Source organism: Rutidosis leptorrhynchoides, chromosome 5 (genome assembly GCF_046630445.1).
Source record: "Rutidosis leptorrhynchoides isolate AG116_Rl617_1_P2 chromosome 5, CSIRO_AGI_Rlap_v1, whole genome shotgun sequence".
In the NCBI taxonomy this organism is placed as follows: Eukaryota; Viridiplantae; Streptophyta; class Magnoliopsida; order Asterales; family Asteraceae; genus Rutidosis; species Rutidosis leptorrhynchoides.
The window spans coordinates 185,001,692-185,011,667 of record NC_092337.1 but is presented as its reverse complement, the minus strand read 5'-3'; the positions used below and the strand labels follow the sequence as shown (position 1 = coordinate 185,011,667).

At 35.0% G+C, this 9,976-nt stretch overlaps 1 non-coding gene across 1 annotated transcript; it reads right to left on the bottom strand.

Annotated features, from left to right (window-relative positions):
* Positions 1-5,580: 5,580 nt before the first annotated feature.
* On the bottom strand, positions 5,581-5,687 carry LOC139850867 (small nucleolar RNA R71). Its single transcript, XR_011760244.1, has one exon. It is a non-coding gene; the product is annotated as a small nucleolar RNA R71 (small nucleolar RNA).
* Positions 5,688-9,976: the final 4,289 nt, after the last annotated feature.

The window sequence follows — 9,976 nt, the reverse complement described above, 5'->3', positions numbered from 1 at the left end:
TTTAGGAAAAGATTCTTTCGATTAGCAGCATCAAGTTCAGCTTGAAGGCGGGTAATATGATCATCATATTCATTATGAGAGATGATTCGCTTCTTAAGATTCTCCTCTGCTTCATGGTGTTGGACAATGGCATCCACTGCTAGATTCGCTAAGGCACATACTTGTTTGAGCTGGGTTTCAATAGTAGACATTGTAATGTACCTAGCTCTACGAATAGCTTCAGCCATGCAGTCAGTAAGAGTGTCGTGGATGGTTTTCTGGATATCTGGTGTGATTCTAGCAACTGTACGATAAACAGCCAGAGTAGATACCTCAGCCACCTCAGAGGGAACAGATCCACTGGTTGAGGAGCGATCACTAGCAGCTACAACAGGAGTACCTCCGTGGGGTGGTGGAGGTGGAAGGTCAGAATCTGACTCATCACCATGATCACCATCATTTTTACCTTCACCCGAAGGTTTAGAACCACTATTATCCTTTGCAGTATCATCTTTATCATCATCATCACAGAGATCCACTTGTTTGTCCTTGGATCCAGTCACATTATCATGAATGACTGGCTCTTCCTTTCCAGTACCTGTATCAGCATCATCATCAGATGAAGATGATGAGGAAGAAGCTGATGAATCAGAAGGTACTGGCGAATCAGGAATGTTTTGCATTACACACTTACAAGTAGCAGGATCAATGATGAACTTGAGAGGCCTCCATGTACCAGGCCATGGAGAAGCAGCAGGAGCCATACCAAAGTAATGGTAGTATGGCTGCTCATTAACTTGCTGTAGAGTGGCCAGCCTCTCATATACCTCTTCACGGGCTGGTTGATCAAGCTAAGATAGTAGTTCAGTTAGCTCCTCTTTGGGTAACTTGTTGGCTGAAACTAACGCACTTTGAGGATCAATAGTTAGCTGATCCACCAGTAAGGCAATTTTGGGAGTGATAGAGGCTCCCCTATAAATGAAGTTGGGCACAACTTCATATGGATCTGGTACCTAGCACACATTCTTGGGCTTTTCACCAGAAACAAAAGCTGGAGTAGTGTCAGTAATAGCGGCAGTAGAGGTACCAGCATCCATAGTGGGTTCCGTAGAACAAGTGGCAACAGTAGGTGACTGTGCAATAGGTGAAGAAGAAGCATCTGCGGCACCTTGAAAGAAAGTATCCGGTGTTGACTCAGACACCTGTAGATTACCAGTAGGACCTACAATAATAAATTGTCTCGATTGAAGATCAGCAACATTCGGAATACCAACAGAACTAGTGACATGTGAAGAAAAGGCAGCATTTGCTGCAAGAAGCTCATCAGTAAGAACCACGTCATCCTGGTCACCACCTGTAGTAGTTTCCTCAAGAACCTCCTGAACAATATTATCAATAACTTTTTCAAGAGCAGGAGGAGGTTCTGTTATCATCTCATCAACCACTTCAGAATTAGTAGTTGAAGTAGCAATTCTGGGAATAGAAGGAGGAATAGCAGTAGCAGTATCATCAGAAACCATCTCCTCATAACCAGTAGGAACAGTTAAACCAGCATCAACGTGATCCCCAGTATCACCAGCAGTAGTAGAAGTAACAGCACTAGTATCAGCACCACCAGTAGGCAAATCATGAGCACCAACACCAGTAGCAGAAACAGAGAGCTCATCGGTAGAAACAATAATATGCTTTTCTTGCTCCCCCTCTGCCTGTTCATCTACCCTGCTAAGAACTGAAACAAAAGAACATTTTATGTTAACAACTGTAGAACTAAATAAATTTGACTCAACAATTGCATCTGTTGTTGGTCTCTGGGGACAGACTGGTGATTTAGTCAGCCCTTTGATTGAGACAGAGTAAGGTGTCTGTAAGTGCAGCTGTGACTCTGCTGACTCATTGGCAACACATGTTGACCCAGATTGTGTAAGAGTTCTGGCTGGTAATGATGTAGGTGATAGTACTCCAAATGAACATATATTTAGGCTCAATATCCTTCCAATATGTAAAGCTTTTAGTTGCAATTGTTCTATTTTCAAGTAATAATCGTTTAAATAAATAAGGGCGAAGACAAAAGAAGAAAACGACGATTTGAAGATGCAAATGACCAAAAAGCTCAAATATACAAGTTACAATCCAAGTGGTTCAAATTATTGATGAGAAACGTCTAGAAATTACAAGAGTACAAGTCGCAAAATGCAAAGTACAAGATATTAAATTATACAAAAAGGCGTTCGAAAACTCGGAACCGAGACATGAACCAACTATCAACGTACGACTCAATGGAGCTAAAATTACAAGTCAACTATGCACAAGAATATAATATTATATATAATTAATTATATATATATTATATATTATTTTAATCAAAGCAGCCCACGTTTAATTCATCTGGTGAGCTGGAATCCGAAGCTCCGCACTCGCGGAGCTGTGAAGCACAAAACCTCCTCACTCGCGGAGCTGTACAGTTCAAAGTGGGCCTATAAAAGGCCGCGCATTCTGATCGATTTCCTTACCCATTTTCTATCTATCTCTCTCAATTTATATTTTTATTTATATTTTATAATTTTAATTTTAATTTTAAGTTAATAATAATAAGGTTATTGTAAGAATGTTTTAAGGTTTTGTAAGTCGGAACTCTGTCCGTGTAACGCTATGCGATAAATAATCACTGTAAGCTATGTTCTTCCTTTTTAAATTAATGTATCGTAACTAAGTTATAATTATGCTTATTTGAGCCGAAGTAATTGTGATGTTAGACTAAATATTAAGATGGGATTATTGGATTTTGTACCATAATTAAGGTTTGGACAAAAGACCAACACTTGTGAACATTGGACTATTGACTATTAATAGGTAGGGATATTGTCTAATCGAATGACAACTCATTGGAACCTGTCGAACCTATCTTCAAATTAGTTAATCTAATAATTATTAAAATGATTATGTATGTCCTATTTAGTGACATTTATACGACATCTTTTACGATCATTTAATTAATTATTCGGGTTGGGTAATTGATTATTCATTCTGATCAAGTGGGTAAATTAATATTCATATCTCATTAAAATAGGGGTGGATTACATACAAGGATAATTGGTGTAATTGTTAACAAAGTATTAAAACCTTGGATTATACGCAGTTGATAACCTGGTGTAATCATTAAACAAAGTATTAAAACCTTGTTACAGTTCGAATCCCTAATTAGTTGGAATATTTGACTTCGGGAATAAGGTTAATTTGACGAGCATTTTATAATTATGACCGATGGACTATTATGGACAAAAACCAGATAGGTATCAAATAAATCCAGGACAAAGGACAATTAACCCAGATAAATAAATTAAAATCAAAACGTCAAACATCATGATTACGGAAGTTTATATAAACATAATACTTTTATTTCATATTTCACCGTACCTTTATTTACTGTCATTTTAATTACTGCAATTTACTTTATCGCAATTTAAATTCTGTCATTTATATTATCGTCATTTATCTTTACGCTTTATTTAAAATCGACAAACCGGTCATTAAATGGTAAAACCCCCCTTTTATATATTATTATTACTATATATAATTATAAATATAGTTGTTAAAAATATAGCGTTAAACTTAGCTAGCTCCCTGTGGAACGAACCAGACTTACTAAAAACTACGCTACTCTACGATTAGGTACACTGCCTATAAGTGTTGTAGCAAGGTTTAGGTATATCTATATAAATAAAAGTTGTATCATATTACGCCGTATTTCATATTAAAAATAATACTATTTCGTACTACACCTCGCACACATCAAGTTTTTGGCGCCGCTGCCGGGGACTCGGCGAAAAACTATATTTTTAATCTATATTTGTGAAAATATAATTATATATAAGTTTGAAAAAAATACAAAAATATAAAAAAAAATATTAAAAACTAAACCTGTCGAACGAATTTGAGCCTGCTACTCATCTTAATCTGCAACCTCCGCACTCGCGGAGCTTTTTGGCATAAATAATCCGCACTCGCGGAGCCGTCTGACACGCCTGACCTGGTACCTCATTTATTACGAAATTAGGGTTAAAAAATAATTATTATTAATTATAATTAGGGTTTAGTAATTTAATATAGTTATTTTTAAGTTTTAATTAAATTTTGTATTTTTAAGTTTTAATTAGTTTTATTAATATATAAAACTAATATTTTTATAAAATACTTTATATAAAAATAATATTTTTATAAAAATTGTAATTTTATAACTTTAAGTTTTATTTTTTATATTTCGTATCATTTTAATCGTTCAAGCGTAATTTTGTATATTTTTCGTTCGTAATTAGTTTTAAGGTTAGTTTTTGCCGTAGTTTATTTTTATTTCTAGATTTTTAGGCTTTGCCGTAAAATCCCTTAAGTGCTTTTTCTTTAGACTAAGATTTAGGTGCTTTAGAATTTTGCGACGCCGTTTTAAGATTTTAGTACTTTTTAAGTTATTGCCGTTTTGGATATAGAATTCCTTTTAAGCTTTAATACCTTTAGACGTAAGTTTTAATTTTTAGTTTTTAGACTTTTAAGTTTCGACGTTTTTCTTTCTTATTTTTATTTTTTGACCTTTTATTTTTCGACGTTTTTCGAAGCGCTCTTTTTCTTTCTTATTTCTCGACGCTCTAGTTTTTAGGACATAGATTATATCTTCTTTAAATTTCGACGAAAAATTATTTTAAGCGGTTAAATTGATAGACATCCAAAATTTTCTGGTTCGTAGTAATAGTTGGATTTGTTAGTGGCGAGTTGTGGGCTTCCGATTTAAAGGGTCCTGGCTACCTGCTGCATCTATTGGCTATTCGAAACGTGGGCAAAATCAGAAAAGTCTATTAATTTGATAACTTATATAATTTTTATCTTTATAACTAATAGGATATTCAGTGAATGCACCGAGCAAAACGTTCACCACCTTTCGTACGTTCACCACCTGTAACTCGATCAAGACATCTAGCCAATATCCTCGCCGTTGATTTTTCTTTAGAATCATCATCTAGTCGAACAAGTACTCCAATTCAAATTTCTGATAATCCATTTTTTGAACCCGACTTCACAATTGAGAACCCGGAGGATATTCAAAGACAATTCCGAGATCCTGAACCACTAATTATTCCTCCTGAACCACAAATCATTCAACCGGAGATTGTAGAGGAAGAAACCATTAAATCAGAATCCTCTAGTGATTCAGATTCAACAAATTCAATTATGGAAGTAACGGAACCTCTAAGTATGGAAGATCGAATGAGAGCCACACGCATGGGCCAAGGTCACGCCATTATTAAGCCAGTTGTTAATGCGCCAGATTATGAAATCAAAGGACAAATCCTACACATGGTAACTAATCAATGCCAATATAGTGGTACGCCAAAAGAAGATCCAAACGAACATCTTCGAACCTTTAATAGGATCTATACTCTATTTAAAATTAGAGAAGTTGAGGATGAACAGATCTATCTCATGTTATTTCCCTGGACTTTAAAGGGAGAAGCCAAAGATTGGTTAGAATCGTTACCTGAAGGGGCGATTGATACATGGGATGTCTTAGTTGAAAAATTTCTTAAACAATTCTTTCCGGCATCTAAAGCCGTGAGACTTCAAGGAGAAATTGTTACGTTTGCGCAAAAGCCAGATGAAACTCTATATGAGGCGTGGACAAGATTCAGAAAGTTGTTGAGAGGATGTCCTCAGCACGGTTTAGACACTTATCAAATAATACAAATATTCTACCAAGGTGTCGACGTTGCTACACAAAAAGACATCGACACAGCAGCTGGTGGTTCCATTATGAAGAAAACCGCAACAGAATCTCACAAAATCATTGATAACACAGCCTCCCACTCGCATGAGTGGCACCAGGAAAAAGATATTTTTCGTTCATCTAAAGCGGCTAGAGCTGATTCTAGCCATGACTTTGATTCCGTTTCCACAAAAATAGATGCTTTCGAAAGACGAATGGAAAAGATGACTAAAGATATTCACGCAATACAAATCAGTTGTGAGTAATGCGGTGGACCTCACTTAACGAAAGATTGTCACATTGAGCAAATGATGGAACAACGAGAGAATGTTTCTTACATGAACCAAAGGCCGGGAAATAATTATCAAAATAATTATCAACCGCCAAGGCCAAACTTTAATCGAAATCAAAACATTCTTTACAATCCAAATGGACCCAACAATAACTCATACAACCAACAAGGTCTGAATAACCAACCAACTCAAAACAACACTTTCAATCAACAAAGACCTAGCTTGTATAAACCACCACAACAAACCGAAGAGAAAAAGACACATCTGGAAGAAATGATGGCAAAGCTAATGGAATCTCAAACATAATTTATTACATCTCAAATCCAAACGAATGAGAGGTTTGATCAGTCATTTAGAACTCAACAAGCTTCCATTTTGAATCTAGAAAAACACGTAGGTACTCTTGCTAGCATGATGAGTGAGAGGGAACAAGGAAAGCTACCGAGTAATACTGAAGTAAATCCTCGGAATGAGAATGTTAACATGGTATCAACAAATTCTGAAAAACCAGCTTCAGAAGATGGGAAGGTTTTAGATGTGAGTAACAATGAAGAAGTTACAACACCACCACCACCCGAGTATGTAAAGCCAGTGGTGGCACCATACAGACCACCCATCCCGTTTCTAAGAAAAGGAGTTGAGTATGAGCAAGTAATAGGTAATAAAGTTTGTGATACCTCTGGAAAGAAGAAGAAGAATAAGAAGTGCAAGAAACAAAAACCATAGAAGTAAACCCGGTGAAGACAGTTCTACTAAAACCTCCACCCAGGGTGGGTGATCCGGGTGAATTTATTGTTCCTTGTCTACTTAGTGATTGTGTCATGTATTGCACTAGCAGATTTAGGTGCGAGTGTGAGTGTTATGCCTCTTTCATTATATAAGAGATTAGGAGTAGGTGAGTTAAGTCCAACAGAGATGAGTGTTCGACTCTTTGATCAAACAATTAGGCACCCAGTTGGAATTGCTGACAACCTACCCGTTCAAGTAGGTAATTTAACATTTCTAGTCGAATTTATTGTCATTGACATAGAAGAGGACTCAAACATTCCTCTAATTTTAGGTCGACCATTTTTACCGTCCACCTAGGCGTTCATTAATGTAAGAGAGGGTAGAATGACACTTAGTGATGGTGACAAATCGATCATCTTTATGAGTCAAAAGTCTAAATCTCCACCAACCAAAATCATTGAACCAACAAAAAAGATTGGTAAGAACCACATTGTTTTACCAACTCCAACAGTAGTGCTTAACAATAATAAAATGCCTAAGGGTGGGGAAAATGAAGTAACACCTAATGATGACCTGATAACAAAGAACCCCATTGTTGATACGAAATTAAATGACTCCATTATTAACAGTTCAATGAAGAAACTTATTAAACGGATTCGCGATGCTAGAACCAAGGGGGACTTTAAGTTATGTAACCGGTTAGTATCCAATCTATCGCCTAAAGAAAAGGCAAAACTAGTTGAATTTGTGGATATTACACAAGAATCGGACCAATGGCTTAAATCAAAAGTCACAGATATGCAAGTTGATTATGGTCCAAGAGAAATTGACAATGAAGTTAATCACAAATTCGACACCACAGCTACCTAAGTGTGGGGATATTCAAATATTCTAAGAAATAATGCTGTCTAGGGTTAGTTGTTCTGTTCTCGTGTAGTTCCGAGAATGGAATCCGATTGGTCTTTTCCACTAGCAGACACTAAAGAACTAGTTTTCTTCCCTCATTCTGATTTTTTTTTTGTTTTGTAGGTTTTGTATGAAATTAATACGCTTTTTAAATTTAAGTTTTGTGTGAATTTAAAAACAAAATTTACTTTATTTTATTATGTTTAAAAAATGATTTCTAAAATTTATCGTAAGTTGAAGACTAGGTCATGGAACAGAAATTGCTTTACGCGAGGGCGGGGCGAAAAATTTTGTTACCGTTATTTTTAATTTTATTGATCTAAAGTATACCAAAAAAAAAAATTAATAAACCCAAAAATCTTTGCTTCTAAAACAATCGCTTTAAAAACGACAAATTTTAAATTTTGTCGAGGGACGGACTAGGTAAACGTACCGAAACTACCTAAAGTAAAAGGAAACAAAATTTTAAAAAATTATTCATTTAAATTGTTTTAATAAATAAAGGTTTTATAAATATATATATATATATATATATATATATATATATATATATATATATATATATATATATATATATATTATATATATGTTTGCAGTTTATCTTATGTACAAAACAGGGTAAAATAGTGCATTTTCAAAGACTGACATTAAAGTTCAGCAAAAGTTACTAATTTTGACGACAAGACGCAAAATATCAAATGTGATATAAAATAATATGTTTGCAAACTCGGTATTTTTAATCACTTTTCTACACTAATCATCCTCATGAATTTATAATTATAGTCTGATTTCATGCAAATGAGGGCATTGCATGATCTCAAGTGTGGGGAAGGGTTATAAATTCTCTCGGGTTTACACTTAGTTTAATTGTCAAATTTTGTGAAAATTTAAAAAAAATTCAACTAAATGAATTCAAAATCATGTTTATACATATTTATGAACGATAAAACTAGGTTATAATACTGAAATTATTGTTACCTCGGAGAGAACATAAATGGAGAAACAACTCAAAACGCTTGAATTCTTTTAAAATGGAATAAAGGAGAATAAAAAGGCAAAGAAAAGAATAAATAAAAGCAAAGTATGGGAAGAATTTACCAAGTTCTTTAAAACACATATCACATTTTTGGTACAGATTATTGCAGGTACTTTTGCTTTGGACTAAACTAATCAGTTTTACCCGATTTATTGTGATACCTTTGAAAGAATAGATGGATCTACACGATGAATCAATTCCATCATTAAAAGGAAGTAAAGTCTTTCGAAAAAGACACGCGCTTCTTGATTTAGGTCAGGAAGTTGTCGTCCAGATCAGCTGTAAGTTGACAAAAAATCTAGAAAAGTCATCTCTAAAATCAGCAGGAAATCCACGGACCTCAGCATCAAACAGGGTCGCCAAGTGGTCAGACTTATCCTAACCATGAGAGGATCTGTCTCGTAAAATGGGGAGGGCATCGTGCAAATTAACTTGATAAGACTAATGAATCAGACCCCAGAAAGGATAATCTCCTTAAAGATTAAAAATCAGCTTTTAAGACTGATATTACTCAATCCTTGAGATTGACTTTAAAGATTGAGAATTATAAACTCATGGAATTCGATGATATCTAAACTCGAGCTTGGACGAGAAAATATTTTGATCAAATTAAAACCGATTTGTTTTCTGAAAACCCATTTTCAATGCGTTCATTACCATTGAACGTAAAATCCTAAGAATTCACCGAAATTCATTAGGTCACCTGAACCAAATCTGGTGTCAACCGTAAGAATGGTGGTTACATAGCATGGTCGTAGACAGGACCTTGTACCAGACCGAAAAACTAAAGGGTGATCTTTACTATTGCTCCTACAAAGGATAGTAATTGCATCCGACACGATGTAGACCATAATCAAAAGCATGTCATTAGACATTGCCTCAACAGTTACGTGTTCAACGCTTTCCTTTATAATCGAACGGTAGTTTACCGAAAGGTAATATACGGGACAAGTAAATTGGACGTGTTGCTTTCCTAATACAAGGTTAGCAAGTAGGTGACACAAAACCATAAGTCTTGAGCTAAAATTTTCAACTCTGAAACCCACAAAACCCACAAAAACATTTTGCAAACACCGGTGAAGGGTTATTCCGGAAAACTTATCTAGGGTAAAAGCTAGAATGAATTTTCAAAAGATCAAATATTTTCACAAAGATCCAATTTCTTTAATGGATCTAAATTTTCATAGTCATGTGAGACTGTAAACCACAATGTTACTATCATTATTTATACTGATGTATCAAAATCATTGATGTATAAAGTGTGAGAATAAAAAAAAGTGATTC